This window comes from Pipra filicauda, unplaced genomic scaffold (assembly GCF_003945595.2).
Source record: "Pipra filicauda isolate LSUMZ 115617 unplaced genomic scaffold, ASM394559v2 scaffold340_size778089_pilon, whole genome shotgun sequence".
NCBI lineage: Eukaryota > Metazoa > Chordata > Aves > Passeriformes > Pipridae > Pipra > Pipra filicauda.
This window is the reverse complement of record NW_024104466.1, coordinates 698,185-714,733: the sequence shown is the minus strand read 5'-3', so window position 1 is coordinate 714,733 and position 16,549 is coordinate 698,185.

Sequence of the window (16,549 nt, the reverse complement as noted above, 5' to 3'; positions counted from 1 at the left end):
CCTGGCAGGTATATAGGCAAGAGCTTGTGTTTTGTGAGACCACTGCTCCTCCCCTTCAGCTTCCAGTTCAGACCTGACACAAACACTTCACCTCTCCAGGCACCATCCTGCACAAAGGCAGTAAACTGACTCTGTGTCTGAAGGGCAGAGAACCCGTCTCTCACTGAGGTATTAGGGTTTGTGAGAGGAAATTGGTCTTTTCTAGAACTGGGTAGAATTGAACTTCACAAACCCTAAGCTTGGGGGATTTCTGACCAGCTAACAAGTTTTTTTGTCATTTTTGTGAGAAGCAGCGTTTCCTGGCTGTAGCTGGAGAAAGACCTATCCTCCCAAAACACTTCCCCCTCACTGCAAGCACTGAAATCGGCTGTTTAAACTGTGCATCCACCTGCTCACAGGGTAGATTTCAAAGCCCTTTTCTTTCTGTGGGAGCCTTTGGCAAGGGTGGGGGTTTATTTGGTCACCTCCTGAAGGCCTCTGAGAATTGTATTCTGGAGGAAGCAAGTGAAAGACACATTTCTCCCCCTCAAATGGTCTTTATGAATAGTCAGGTTCTGTGTTCAGCCAGAGAAAAGCATTATTTTAGGCATTTCTAGCTGAAATAGAGCAATGGAGACACTGCCAGGGGCTCGGGTGGGGCAGCACTGCTGCCCCACTACCCCAGGCAGCAGTGAGGTCACGCTCTCCACCACAGCAGCTGCAGGGGCATGGGAGCAGCCCACATCTCACCACCTCGTTTTGTTGGAGGGAGCAGTTCATGGCTTCAGCCTGGCAAGTTCCTGCCATCCCCCAAGAGGCACCCTATTCTGTACAGTCCCATTTTCCTCTCAGAGACCACTGTCCTGTTCAGGTGTGTTCAGTCCCCCTGCTCTTCAGGGGGACTGCTCCCACCCTCCCAGCTGCTCCACATGTACAAAGACCCACTGAAAACGAAGCTGTGACAGCTCTCACTAGGCAAAAGCCCTGGGTTGGCCTGTGCAGAAGTATTTATAACCCCTCAGGACTGCACTTGGCCCCATTCTCCAGGTGCTTAAACAGGGACAGCAGCCCTCACTGCCCTGCATGCTCTAGCCCCGCAACTTGCCTGGCTTCTGCCTGCTCCTGCAGGCAGCTCAGGTCTCAGTCTCTTCACTCAGTTCCTGCTTCAAAGGCCATTGCTGGCATGCAAAGGGTGTGGGTTATTTCTTGTAAATAAAACAAGTGTGTATCTGTTCTTGCTACAGTGCCATCGTGTGTTTCCACCCAGAGCTGACTTGCTAACAGTTTCCCTTGTGCGGTTTCTCTGGTTTTTGATGTCTGTGAGCATGGCGAACTCCTGTTCCAGCCCCTCAAACACACACACACACACACAGACACACATCAGCGCATTTGGAAATAAGTCTGGATCACATACACATACATCACAACAATGGCCAGACCAGTCTGTATAAGCTGCAGACTGAATTTTGCCCCATGAGTTGTCAACACAGCTGCCATCCTCTGGGACAAGGCAGATGACAGTGCTGCAGTGGCAGTGGAGCGGGGAGCCAAGTGTTGCCAGCTGCAGGGATGCTACAGCCACAGCCCCAGAGGAGACTTGGAGCATGTCGACTCTGCCTTCAGAAAACCCTGCAAAACCTCCTTCTGTCATACTGCCTTCCCAGCATAACAAGGATGACATTCACCCTCTGGTATCCCAATGGTATTAACCACGGCAAAAAAACCACTTACTGAAGTAAACAAATGCCCAGAAAAAATAAACAGATCTCCCAGACTACTGTATAAGAGACCCAAACACTGCTGTAGTCCAAGACCAGGATTTTTAACCTTTAGAAGTCCAGAGTCTTTATGAAGCCCAGTTGGTGTTTTATACCAGACACTAAACTCTATATAAAATTTATTCATGTACTGCAATAACAAGTTTCATGGAGGCTGAAAGACATACTGCTCTAAATATTATGGTCTGAGAGAATAAGCAATGGTGCTACCAGGTAGCAGAGTTTATTCTCACTGAATGAAAAGTGTTCATGCAAGTACTCTGAAAACCAGTGGGGTTACTTTCCCCTCCTCTAGCACCCAGCACACTGTCAGTGTAAGACTAAGTCCCAAGGCTGAATATTTATTCTGTAAGAGTGTCTGGCAATCATAGATGTATGCTGGCTCCTGTGGTTATGGACATAATACAGTGATGGGACTCTTGCTTTAGGAAAAGGGGCAAGAAGTTGGCATTCCTCTCCAAGCTCATTTTAAGACACCATTTTCCATCTGGGATAATTTTCATCAGTGTGTCTTTTCCCTCCATTTTCCCATTAGAAGGAACCGGGAATGAACAAGAAATTTGTTTAATCGTCTTCTGTGAGATCAGCTGAATTCTAATGCTGTTTGATTACAGCTAGTCACAAAAATGTCAAGTGCATTTCCATTTAGAGTGCTTGCTTAAACAGCCATGCAAATGGGGACCACCCGAAAATCAGCATACATCATGAGAGATTTGAGCTTTCTTATGGTGTATACTTGTTTCAATCTACTCTCTTGCTCTTTAAAATTATGCATTTTCACAGCACATCATTTCCCTAAATGAGGATGATACATCACTGCTGCAGATTGACTCATGAGGCCCATTAATAAAGGCCAGGGTTTTTCAGCAGCTTTTCTCATTGGGAAGGTGTTATCTTACCATCTAAATTTGTAATGAATATGATGCTCTTAGCCTATGCCCAGCCCGCTGTTTCAGCTCCCCTCGTCAATTTGGTTGCAGGTTTTCATTCCACAGGCAGTGGCATCATGTTAGAGAATAAATAATGTATTGTTCCTTTCCCTAAGTAAGTAGCTATTCATTTTAAATGCAGCAAAAATGCTTAAAGTGAAATTGTTACCCTTGTCATATGAGATTCACCTCTTATAAAATATCTCTGCCCTGAGATTCAAACCTATTACATAATTTCTAGTACTATAATGCTGCATGATGCACTATCAGTATTAAACAAGAAATACTAATATTCAGTCTCTGATTCTGTTTGTAGTTTTCTCATATTCTTTTGCTTTCCAAAATAAGTAGGGTTGATCAGAAAATTGGATTGGAGACTACAATAAGATATGCAAAAAACCCCCTAAAATCTCTGTATGATTACATGTTGCCTATAAAAATGCTTCGGGGTATCATTTTTTCCAATTAAAAAAATCTGCAGCTTATAATGAAATTCTAATGAAAAGAAAAATGTTTTGTTTAAAAATCTAGGGATTGTAGCATTTTGTACAGGAACAAAATAATTCTGACACAGTCTGGAAGAGTAATATGTTAGATATTAATTATCTGATTGGGACTGAGAATTTCAGAAATCCCTATAGGGATCAAAAAATCATATAGACATTCTCTGAGTACTGGACACCTGATTCCCTAATTGTTTAAACTGCATTACTAAATTTAAGCATACTCACTTGAATTGATCAGGTTCCCATAACAAAAGGTTTTGCAGAGGACACAAAATTATTAGCTTTCATGAACTTCTTTAATTATTAGTTTTTTCGGTCTTCTTTCCTCTTTCAATTTGGATCAATTTGTATATGACTGAAAATAGTATATAAGAAATTATCCCTGCTTTGGAGCCTAGAAAGACTTTCTGCATAAAGTTTCACTAAATTTTAGGGGTGTAGAGTTGCACAACAATCTGCACTGTACTATCAGCTGAAAACTGTTGTAGGAATGGTATTTCACATGATAGTACTTCCACTTCCTCTTCTGGTCAAAATTAGGAAGTGCACAGATATTTTCCAATCCTTTCAAGTTTAACACAGCACTTTTGAATCCTCAAATAATTCAACAGGCTTGAGCTGTGTTCATTCACCACAGCATGTTTGTGTAAACTAATTCTTGTTAGTACATGAAGTATATATCAACCATCAGACCTACACAGCATACCTGTTCCCACACATAATAATAGGCCTCCAAGGAATACACTGTACAAGTATAAAACTGGAGAGATATTTGGAAATGTCATTTCCCCATTCATTTGATTCAGTATAAAGAGCTGCATCTCAAACCTAATCTGAACACTTGGGCTCCTGTTAGGGAGGAATGAATTTTTAGTAGTTTCAGCTGGTTTAAATGCAGCTACTGTATTTATCACTGAGAGGCAGTAAATAGGGACAGTGTAGAGCTGTTAGTTTTGGAGCAAGTTTTGTTGTTTGTTTGCTTTTTAAAGAAAACTCTAAAAGAACAAGAGAACAAAAGCCAAACATACTGAGAGACTCCTTACAGCTACACAACATTGCTACAACAGGATTAACAAAGCAGCAGGTTCCCTTTTGTATATTGAAACCACAGAAACAGTTAAAACAGGTAATTCAGAGTAAGATTGTCCAGATATTTTGAAAAAGCCCAAAAGCCTACAATTTACCTAGTTAATCAGACACACTCTTTCTAGGTCTACATAAGATTCTCTAGCCTTGCTCTCACAATTCCCTATAGTCTGCTAAAGTTTCAGATCTAGCCTTGTCTGATGAAGTTCAAATTAATAACAGTGTCTTGAAGACACAAGAGGTTTGACCAACTCTGCAAAAGGCCAGTCTAATAAATGGAAGGTAGACTAGGTCAGTCAGACCTGCTAACCACATTACTGTGCACACCTGCAGGCTATATTGGACCCAGGAGAGGAGTAACCAGATAATTAGGTAGACTGACATTTTACTGCAGGTTGAAGTAATTAGGGAACTGGCAAAACCCAGGAATGACTTTCTAAAGCTTACATTGTTACATATATTGCCTAGGGTTTAAAATTAATAGCATAAAGGAGAAAACTTCATACCCTCTGATACAGGCAAGATTACCAGATACAGGCAGGACCAACCTGTAACATTTCAATCCAGCTCTGAAATTTTTTAAATGTATAAGGGCCAGAGTTGGTGTCCTGGTTTGAACCTGCACACAAAAGAGTGGCAAAAATGTTCACAACAACCAACAAAATAAGACTTTAATGCCTTTTCAAATATTGAATATATAGTAATGCATTATGGTAACTCCCAGTGTATCACCTGAGCTATAATACAAGAACACACCTGACAACAGTTGTTACTCTGTTTGCTACACAATTCATTCTATGCACTTTGTCCATGTAGATGAAGGAAAACAGGACAAAACCCCAATTTGATCCTCATTATTATGCCTCCTAGCCCTTTTCCATAATGTTTTATAAGCATGCATCAGCCACAAGTGGTAACCATATTTCCAATCTGCTGGGGCTAAATGTGCTGTGATCAGTACCAGCAAGGAGAGACAGAGAGACATGGAGACTCTGCCCAAATAGACTGAAATCTGGAAAGCTATGTTATCAAAGGGATGTATTGATTCTAAGGAAATCAGCAACATTTCATGCTGCAGTGCCACAGTCATGAGCTGGCATCAAACCTGAAATTTGTCTCTTTAACTTAAATCAAATATCCAGTAGCTAAAAAAAAAACCCGAAATGCAACAAAATAGAGAAAAGCAGACTGTATAAAAGATGATTAATTGTTTGGTAAGTACTGCTATTTCATAGAAATGGTGTTAGCTGAACAGCACTCCACTTATCTTCACACAAAACCCTCTTTGTGGAATTTGGATAAAATACAGTTGCCTCAATATACAATATACTGTGATAAATAAGAGAGGCTGAAGTACAGATAACAACTCTTCTCCTGGTTAAATTACAGTCCAGAATTGATCAAATTCAGTATGGATGGACAGATGTGGAGTTTTTGGTCTCTTAACAATTTTCCTTACTTTGTTCTACTTTAAACTCCTTAGGGATAAGCTACTATCCTGTGCTCACAGCCAAAATACTGAGTCAGACGGTATCACAGGTACTTCAAAGGGGCAGCTCATTTCCTGTAACTTTTCTGTGCTTTTGGCTTTGGAAAGAGCCTGAAAGCCCACCTTCATATGAAGGACACCTGCCTGGAAGGAGAAAGCAAGAGCAGGACCCCCTGTCATGCAATCGGTTACCCTCGATTTGTAATGCAAAGACCTGTAATAAGAGCCATCTGTCTTGCACAAAGCCTCTCTGCACTGAACACTTTTACCAGGGCCCCCAAACCACAACCAACTGAGACTTATCCCGAGGCAGTTTGCAGATGAGAAGAAAAGACTTGGATTAAAGAGGCACTTCCCAGGGATGCCTGCTGAATCGTTTTAGGAAACGGGCCAAGGCGCTGAAGTCATTACTCACCAAAGACAAAAATCAGCCCAGCTCAGAAATATTTTCAAGAACCAAGGCTTACTGTCCCAGCTATGTCCATTCCTCTTCTGCATTAGAGTCCTCCGCTCATTATACTCACACCATCATATTCTGCAGTAACAGGAGGAATCCCTCCATGGCAGTGTGTATTAAATAATCATGCTTTCACGTATGTATCTGTCATAGCAAAATTTCACCTTTCCTGAGATTCTACATTTAAAACACAATCAAAATCTGTACTAGCTCAGGATTCCACCCATTAATCCTACAAAATTCATCAAGTTCTTGTTAGATAATTCAAGGTATTACACAGATTTGAAGGGGGGAAAAAAAAGAGAAAAGAAAGGTGTATTGTAGGAAGATGGGAGTCAGTCTCTTTTCCCAGGCAACTAGCGACGAGACAAGAGGACATAATCTAAAGCTGTGCCAGAGGACATTCAGGTTGGACATCAGGAATAATTTTTTCACTGAAAGGGTGGTTAAGCATTGGAACAGGCTGTCCAGGGAGCACCACCATCCCTGGAAGTGGTTAAGAAATGACTGAACGTGGCACAGTGCTATGGTTTACTTGGCACGATGGTGTTTGTTCAAAGGTAAGACTCAATGACCTTGAAGGTCTTTTCCAACCTTAATGATTATATGTTTCTATGATTCTGTGATTAATACAGAACATGAGCAATGCTAGGTTACTTTTTGGTTACAAATGAAACTCTGGCAAGTTTACATAATTACATGGGATGTGCTGTTTGTGTCACATGCCATACTGCATTGCATCTCACCATCCACTTAGCTAGCACATGTGATGTTGCCCTCAGTGCACTGAGGGGATGTTTGTAGGCAGCTTCTTGGCAACAACATCTGTGGACCAGCCTTGTATTCTCAGTGACAGCTTGGAAGAAACTTCAGAAAACTCACGTAAAACACCACTGGAATGGTATTTGTGTATTGGTACTGCAAGGGTTGTCTCTTGTCTGTGTGTGTACGCATGTGTGTACCAACATCCTGAGTGACTTGTGAGCAAACTGCACTAAGAACCAGCATAGGCTGGAGCCTGGCAGTGGTCCCACAAGCAAGAATGCAGCTGTATATGTTTCCTGAAGCGGAAAACTTGTTTCCTCTTGTTTCCAGAGCAGTAGATACGCCTCCAAAAGCAGTGAAGGAGCTATAACTTATTGCAGCTGGTGCTATTGTTAGTTATCATCTGTGATAACAAAGATGTCAACGTTTAGGCTCATGCTGTGACAGCAGTAATGACTGGCAGCAGAGAAATGACTGGCAGTTATGAAACATAGAGGGCAAATTTCAAGGGAATGGTGGCAGGGATCACTTTGATAAACCTTTGGTAAGGAAGATGATGACTATGTGCGTACCACTGTGTCTTAAGAGGCCAGAAGACTGCAATGTTCGTGTGCCTACATATTCCAGGAAAGAAGGCAAACCTATGACTGGGAGTGCCTGGCCCATCCTCTGGTGCTGAGGAACAAGAAACCATGGTAGAGTAAAAAGAAAGACTGCAGAGGGGTGATTAGAGCAGACAGTCAGTGAAATGGTGGTCAACCATGCCAGTCCTTATGTAGGACAGTGTGATTCTGATTCTCATCACACACCATCAGTAAAAGCATTTCTTCATAGTAGCCAAATGAAGCCGTGCCAAGGGTGCCCTGATGCCATTACTGCAGGAGACACACTCAAAGCACAGGCAGGAAGAGCAATCTGTGCAAGTCTGGCCGGGAGGCCTGCCAAGCTGGTAGATGACAGAGGATTGCTATTTTTATCTGAGAGATACAGTTCAGTGTTTCAGGCCCTAATGCATAGGCTGAGAATCAGTGAGTGACTGAGGATATCTTGAGACTGGAGTTGGGGGAATAAAGGAGCTAGGGAATGACAGCTGCCTGGATGTACTTTATGGCATGAATTCAATTCAAGATAAAAACCGACCAGCTGAAAATTGTTCAACATTTCGAAAGACTGGAGGTACAGTGCAAAGCATGACCAACATGATCTGTTTCCTCTTTGGTAGTTTGTCCAGAAAAGACCACTCAACTGAATTAAAAATAATCTGAGTCTCAAAGTAGGCTTTTTTTATGTGACAGCCTAATTGTTTTCTGCTTTATGGGCATCTTCCTCAGCACTAGCTGAAACCTGGGATTACTTCAGTCTTGTGCTGTTCAGCTACTCCATAGCCAGGGCTGAGTTCTGTTAAGATCCCCTGCATAACTCATCTTTACTCTAAGTAGCTGTTGAGTAGTTGCTATTTCACTAACATGTAGGTAAGAGAGCATGTGTAAGAGTAACTTGCAAGAGTAACTCAAATTAAAATTACCAGCTTTACAAAATATAAAACCCTGAGGAAAAAGAAAAGAAGTCAGAAAGTAACAACTCAACACATGAGAGGATCACAGCCACTATATTTCCCATGCTGTCAACTCATTAATCTGAGCTTTGGATCAGAATCCATCATGCTTACAGTTGTGGGAATTTATATGGAACAAAAACAGCACCTTCACTCCACACTTTACAACTCAGTTACCATTTACATAGGGAAAAAATAAATCCCAATCACTTCTATATTTTGGGAAGTCTGTAAATAATAATACAGATCTATCCCCTTATAACAGCCAGGTACCCCCAGGACGGACACAAAATTGACTCACAGGGACTCAGGGAAAATAAATATAGCTGATTGCAAATTCTTGCAATTCCCAAAGAACAGCTGATCACTGACATTTGGCTTCAGGGTATTCTGTGATTTTCACAAAATATTATTGCACCATGTTTTATCAAATTCATGTGTTCCTGATAGCATAAACTCAAACAAATATAAATATAGCATGACCTTTTATTTCCAAGGCACAAATGACAGTGATTAAGTTTTGTCATAGTTTGCCTGTTCATCATCATGGCTAGACTTTGCTATACTTGTATGGAAACTAGTCCATAAATCTTTGAATATAACACTTTAACCAAGTTTCAAAGAATGAACAGCTGGATAGAACTGTAAAAATATATAATACAGGAGCATAAAAATTGAAGCCTTACACTTACCTAGTAAAATTTTTCAATTTTATATTTACGTTCTCATCTATAATATTTATGATATATATGATTTACTTTGGTACTAAGTTCCCTTCTTCTTAAGTATACCTATATAGAGGACATCCACATCTACAAGTATGGTAAGTCTCAATTGATTTGTAGATACAAAAAGACATGGTAATTTTCTTAAACACTTTATAGACACAAAGGGAGCATTTCAGGGTGTAGGATCTCAAGCTCTGGCACTTCACAGAAGTTAAGATCATGCAGGTCTGATAGTCTTCTATCAGTAACACCCTTAGAGGTTCAGTTAGGATGGAGAATTTGTCCACTGGCCCATCTCTGACTCCAGTCATCTGAGCATGACTTAATTATATTTCACGGAGGGCATTTGAGCAAGAGTCATTTCAGCCAAATTTTGACACTTAAAGAGACACATCTAAGTCATGACTCATCTCATTCAAGGATAATCTGTCATGTGAATCCCTGGCTGGAAGTGTCCGTTGCTGCCCATTGACTATAAAGGGAATTAACTAAAGCGAGGATGTTTGTTATTTAGACACGTACAGTTATGTGAGACATATTGCACCTTGAATCTTCACCTAAAACAAAGAAAGAGAATGCCTCATTTATGCAGTCAGTAGACTACTCTTTTAGTAGATTGTGCCACTCTCACTGCAAGAGATAGGTGCTACCTTTCAATCAAACCAGCTCGCCTGCATTTTCCAGCTTATTATGAACTTCCTCTGGCAAATGGAACACCAATAATTTTCACAATGAAAATGACTTTATATCTGTCAATCATAGAATCACTCTGTCTTCTATTCAATCTTTCTCTCAATTTAAATGTTGATTTCATATTTACCTATGCAGATGAATTTTCCTTAGAAAACACACATGGACTACAGACTGATGTGCTCTGAAGTATAGTTATCCCACTGAAAAGTTGGCAGCTGGGCTTCTTTTTCTCCCACTGAAAGGTATTATTAATGTTTACTATTTACAGGAGGGCCTTCTGCAGCAGAAGTGTATGAGTATGATGCAATAGGGAGAAAACTACCTTACAGGTAAATTAATCAGCTTTAAAAGAGAAACAGAAATTAATTTCAGATGTATTTCAAAGTATTTATAAGTATTTATACAGTATTTATAAGTTTAACTGTAAAATAGTACAGTAAATATTTTTCTATTTTATTGACCTAGTAAAAAAAAAATTCATTTTGAAAAACTAGATTTTGCAGAGAGATGTCTTATTACCCTCTCTAATTACAGTAGTGTGAAACATGTGACTCGAGTTTTCTGCTCTGAGCATAATGGCATAATATACACTTTACTGAGGAAAGCAACAAATATAAATTACCTATGACAAGTGTCTTCCTTGCAGAACCTTAATAACTAGGGACAAGAGAGTTAGTACAGAGCACAGCATCAAAAAATAATACAAACCTCTACCTAAAACCCTAGTGGTTCTGTTAAAATTTTTAATTCAAAAATAAAACACCCTACAACTCCTTAAAAAAAAAGAATGGATGATTTCATCATTCATGAGAATTTCAGAGCAAAACTCATTTTCCTGGCCCAGAAATTTCAGCAGACTTTGGATTAGGTAATAAAATAAGACCGAAATAGAGAAGAAGGAAATCTGTTAATGTGTTTAAGTATGAAATAAAGTCACCAAAGACAAAGCCTATTATCTGAGAACATTTGACATTATTATAAGATTTGGCTTATTTAGGCAAAGCTTATAAAATGTGTTTAGACTTTGATACCTGAACTAACAGCAATTTCAAACCTTTTCAGAGGTCACTTATCCATACAAATTGTACGCTACAAAAATTTCTGTTGAAAATATTACTGATTATTATGCTTCTGTCTTACTCCAAATGAAACTCAAACCACTGCATGCAACACAAATAATTTGCCATCCAGGTTTAGACATTCACAACAGATGTCTGTATCTGTACTGAAGCAAACCATTTCACCAACTGGTATGACCAAGGTCTTCAAATCAGTTCAGACTTGGATCTAAGCTTAACAGTTCATTTATCTTTCTGCCATATGACAAAGCAAACATTGCCCGTGGGAGCTTAAGATTATGAAAAATTTTGAATGTTATCTCTGATTTTGCAAAACAGACCGGCATAACATTGGTTAAGTCATAAACACACATCAACTTTTTTCTGAAGTCTTACTAGAAATTGACTTTGAAAAGGGAAAAATTTTTGGTAGAAATTAAGGATGTGAATTTTGCTTCACTTTTAAGGCATGATAACATTATTGAATCCATTTTTTATTTTGTTTCTGTATAAAAGAAGTAGTCCTGCTATTCTAGAAGCTGTTGTGAAGTTTTTCAGAAAAAAAAAATGTAAGAGGCAAATTATCTTCATGCAGTTGTATCCTGGTTTCGGTTGGGATAGAGTTAATTTTATTTCTAGTAGTTGGTACAGTGTTGTACTTTAGATTTAATATGAGCATAATGTTGAAAACAGACTGAAGTTTTAGTTTTGCTTTAGTGGTGCTTCAAGGACTTTTTCAGTTTCCCATGTTTTGGCACTGAGGAGGTGCACAAGAAGCTGGGAGGGAGCATGGCCAGGACAGTTGACCCAAACTGGCCAAAGGGTATTCCATATCATAGCCCATCATGCTCAGGATATAAACTGAGGGGAGCTGGCCAGGAGCTGCTGATCGCTGCTTGGGGACATGCTGCAAATTGGTCAGCAGGTAGTGAGTAATTTCATTGTGCATCACTTGTTTTTCTTGTGTTTTATTCCTCTCTCTCTTTTTCATTACTATTACTACTATTATTATATTTTACTTTATTTCAATTATTAAACTCTTCTTATTTTAACTCATGGGTTTTACATTCTGATTTTCCTCCCCATCCTACTGGGGCAGGAGGGAAGTTGGGAGGTAGTGAGTTGGGAGGCTGTGTGCTACTTAGTTGCCAGCTAGGGTTAAAACACAAGTTGTTTAGATGCAGACAGTGCATATGCACCTGCATATTATCTTGAGAAATGACAATTTCATGAAATGGCATTAATGTTTCTTCTTAATCAGACAGACATCTCTATGACTCCAGGTAGGTACTATCTCATCCATGGATTTCCTTAGTGTTTTTGCAATTGAGGGAAGGTTTTAAATAACACTGTTCCCCGATTCAGCAAGACTTGTTTCAAAGATTCATTGGCGAGGAAGACTCTTAGCCAAATGAGACTGTTTTGCCTAGGAAAATAATCTTGAATCCTTTGAAACTGAGTTTGGTTTTTTTTAGACCATCATGGAAAGCAAAATATAAAACATTGATCTGAGGGCATGATGTGACAATGGGAAAAAGTAAGTTGTGTAATACATGGCAAAAATATTCTCTAAATTTTCAGCCATCTACCTGTATGTTGTTGGGTTGATGATATGCCTTATCAAAGATAATTGTTCTCTCATACTTGTCAAAATATTTCTTGCTAAACTCTGTTCTCCAAGAGGAGTCTCTGATCACAGCTCAGTTGAAGATTTTTAAGCCCTTAGTCTCACAGTCCAGTCAGGAATTCCTTCACATATTCACTCCCCCAAAAGACTTAGCGTAGGATTCTCAAAGTGGTTCAGAAACTCATAAGGAAAAAATATTTTAAGTAAGTCCTCGTAGCTGTATAATGCTTTTTGAAATTGGTTGCTCCTTCTTTCCAGCCTTCCCAGTCTCACCATTCAGCTCCTCTTTCCAAGAAATCTGCCCACAGTTTATTCCTAGTGCCTGAAGTTTATATAACTCAATTAAGATAGTTAACTACTTGCTATAATTATTCTTTAAAACAACCAGAAGTTTGGTACATCTCATTCCTATTCAATAAAATTAGGAAAAACAGCTGACAGATATTTGTGTCTAAAATTAGTAAACTTTTCATTCTATTAATTTGAAGACCAAGAACACTGGCTGTTTTAATAAATTCACTTTAGGTCAAGAAAGACCATTCCTTGAATTTAAAATATTTTGGCATTTAGATCAGATATGCCTGTCACAAGAAATTGTATAAAGCTTCTTTTTATGATTATTTTTGTTTTCAACGGCCTTTAATGAACAATGACTGGGAAAAAGACACAAGAAAGGGAATGAAATAAAACAGATGGAAGAGTCTCTGGTGGAATGACACCAGTATAGACTTGCTGCAGGTAATTTAGTTTAGGCACACTTGTATGGTTTGCTTAGCTGAGCAGAACAAACAATCAGATAAGCTGGCTGGAGCTTATTCACATGCTTTCATTGAAACAAAATAAAAAAAAAAGGTGGTTCCACTGAAAGTGCTGAACGCTGACCCCAAGATATGGAACAAACAGAAAGTATGATTTATTACAGCATTTATATTACAGAGAAGAGTATATCAAGGAGCAGCAGTGGAAAAATGCTTTTTGATCATCTTGTAGTTCATCTTTTTCTCTCTTCCATCATTGGAAAAGAAATAAAACAGTGCCATTGACGTACAGGTTTCCAGTAGAACAACATAAGCTGTAAAACATGCTCTAATCTGCTGGTTCTGTTTGTGTGCATACTCAAGTTGATCAGTTTTTCACATTAAGTAGGCTAATCCAGAAGAAAAGAAAACAAGAGAATACAGTTACTGGCAGACAATTGCCCCAAATGGATCACATGCACTTCTAATGGATATGCTGGATATGCTGAGATAATAGCCCAGACAGATAAATTATGTATGAATAAAATTCTGTGATGTCTGTTTCTCAGAAACTACATACATACTTTTTTTACTTTTACATGTGTGTATATACCAGGTATCTGAAGGCAACAATATAATTTCTTATAGTGGAAAAGGTGTAATGCAGGGCTACAAATGAGTTATTACACCAAGTTACATATCCTCTCTTATATACACATGCATACAAGAAGCACGTCTATATCTACACCATATATTTTCCAGTCATGGAGTCTGCCAAAGCTATAGGACTTCTACAATTGCTATAGAAGAGCTCAGCAGTTCCAGAAGTGATAGATATCAAGTCCTTCTGGAATATACTCAATAGATGTGTTATATTCAGTGTAACAAATTAGTAACATTAACTACAGGCCAGCAGGTATCTCTTTAAAATCATCACCTGTTTCTACCTTTCCAAGTGTTCTCAGCAATTGTACTTTCATCTTCACCTTTTAGATAATGTTCCTCCCACAGTCAAACAGTCTGTTCCTTCCATAGTTAAGACTATTTTTGTACAGCAGAACTGATATTGTTTCTCATGATTAAAGAAATGCAGAATCTAACTAATTCATATAATATGAATCATCTACTATAAATTTTCCTTTATCTTCCAGCATTAGAGCTAGTCAATATAAACCCCTCAGGAATGCAAGTGAACAGAGCTATCTCTAGCTAAAATCTTCCCTTGAAAAACAAAATTTTGTCCAGGCTACAGCTATTCGCCAAAGTCATCTATGACTTACATTTATTTTAAGTAGTTTGTCTAGGATGAAAAACCACACAATGATTGTTAAATACATTCCAGACACTATTATTAACCCTAAAAATGTTTTCTGTGGATTCATAATTTTAAAAGTTACATATAGTAAACAAAGGCCTAAAGAAAATCTAAATGCACTCTCTCTCTTAAATCTCAAGTTTTCCTTCACTCTCCATGACAGGGTATAAACGTATTGCTTTATCCTAGTCCTGCCTCCTCTTTTCTCACCTTGGCCCAGTTGTCATCATTTCATGCAACTAAAGAAATGTTGAAAGTAGAAGGGACCAGAAGGCTTATGAGAAGAACACTCACATGGTGTTTGTGAAAGAGTCAGATACAGCACATGCTCACAGATGTACATGTGTGTGTGTGTGTGTATATATATATATATATATATATATATATATATATATATATATATAAAACCAGTAGCTGCTGCAAACAGGAAATGTTTGCTGAGTTTAGTAGGTCCAATTCAATCAATGCATGCACTCTGCAAAACAAAAGGAAAGCTCAAGAAGTTTTTCAAGGAAAACGCCAAGCCAAGTCAGATGTGGCTGTATTCAGTCTTCAAAATCATAGCTTTATTTTTTTCCTGCAAAACTAAACATGTCCAGGTGGGTACATGCATGTCTGTGAACATCTTTGTCCTACCTTCACTACCTGTCACATATCAGACTTCTGAAAAACTCCACTGTCAAAATCATCTTCTTTTTCAACTTTTTTGACCTTACCACTGGCCATCATGAGCTGCTTCTTGACTGCTTCTTGTCCATTTTAGCAACTTAAAGTCCCTGCCCCCAAGTCCATTTCCCAATTCATCTTTCAGCACTCAATTCCCACAAAAGTATCAGCATTCACATTGCCACCTTTTTTTTATCTTTTACCACTCACTAAACATTTGATGAGTAACACAGAGGCTTTCTAAAGCAATCATTCCCACTGACTTTACAGCGAAAGACAGTACAAAATCAACTTTATAAGAGGAATTAATGCTGAGCATATCGAAATACCCACAACCAGTATTCTGAACATTTCCTTTGGCAGCTCTGATTTTTTATACGTGCAAAATAGTCACATATGCCAATAGAGGAAATCCAAAAAGCATTTTCTTCCACATTTTCGCCACTTTACATGACCCAAGAACTTTGCCTGACACTAATTCTGTTACAATGCTTAACATTCATTTCCCATTGGTTGAAATAAATATTTCTTGCACCACCAAGTTTTTTTGTTTTGCATCATTGAGTGCTGGTTTGCTTCTCTTTCCCCCATAATTTTATTTCTGGTCAATATTGGCCTACTCTGCAAAATTCTCTCATTCTCTCCCTTAGCAGGCACGGGAGTACTACCTTATACTATTCTATTTAGTAATGACAGATGCTGCTTAGGTTAGTATCCAGCAATACCATCAAAGGGTTTGTGCCAGGTAACACATGTGGATCACTGATAATCCTGTGGTAAGCAGTTCTACAGTTCTCCTTACCTAAGCTGACTTCAATGCCTCTGCAAAGCATTTCTAGGTGGGGAGGAACATTTATTTATCAAGGGGAAGGACAGATCTGAACAGCTTTACAACAGGAAAGATTTTCTAGGAACATATATGGCAGCTGGTGGCATTTCTAGCACATGCCTGGGGTACTGAGATCTCCTTTCTAGGAAAAAATGCATCACTGCAGTTACTATTATTATATCCTGACAAAAAGCTACAATAAATTTTCTTTTTACATTCTTATTTGGTGTGACATTGATGACTACTGCTTAATTATATATGTAAATAAAGTAGTGGCCATCACTGTTCTATGATGATGTTGCTCTGAGTTAATGATGAAGAGGGACATGGGGAGGATGTGGGACATGTCAGT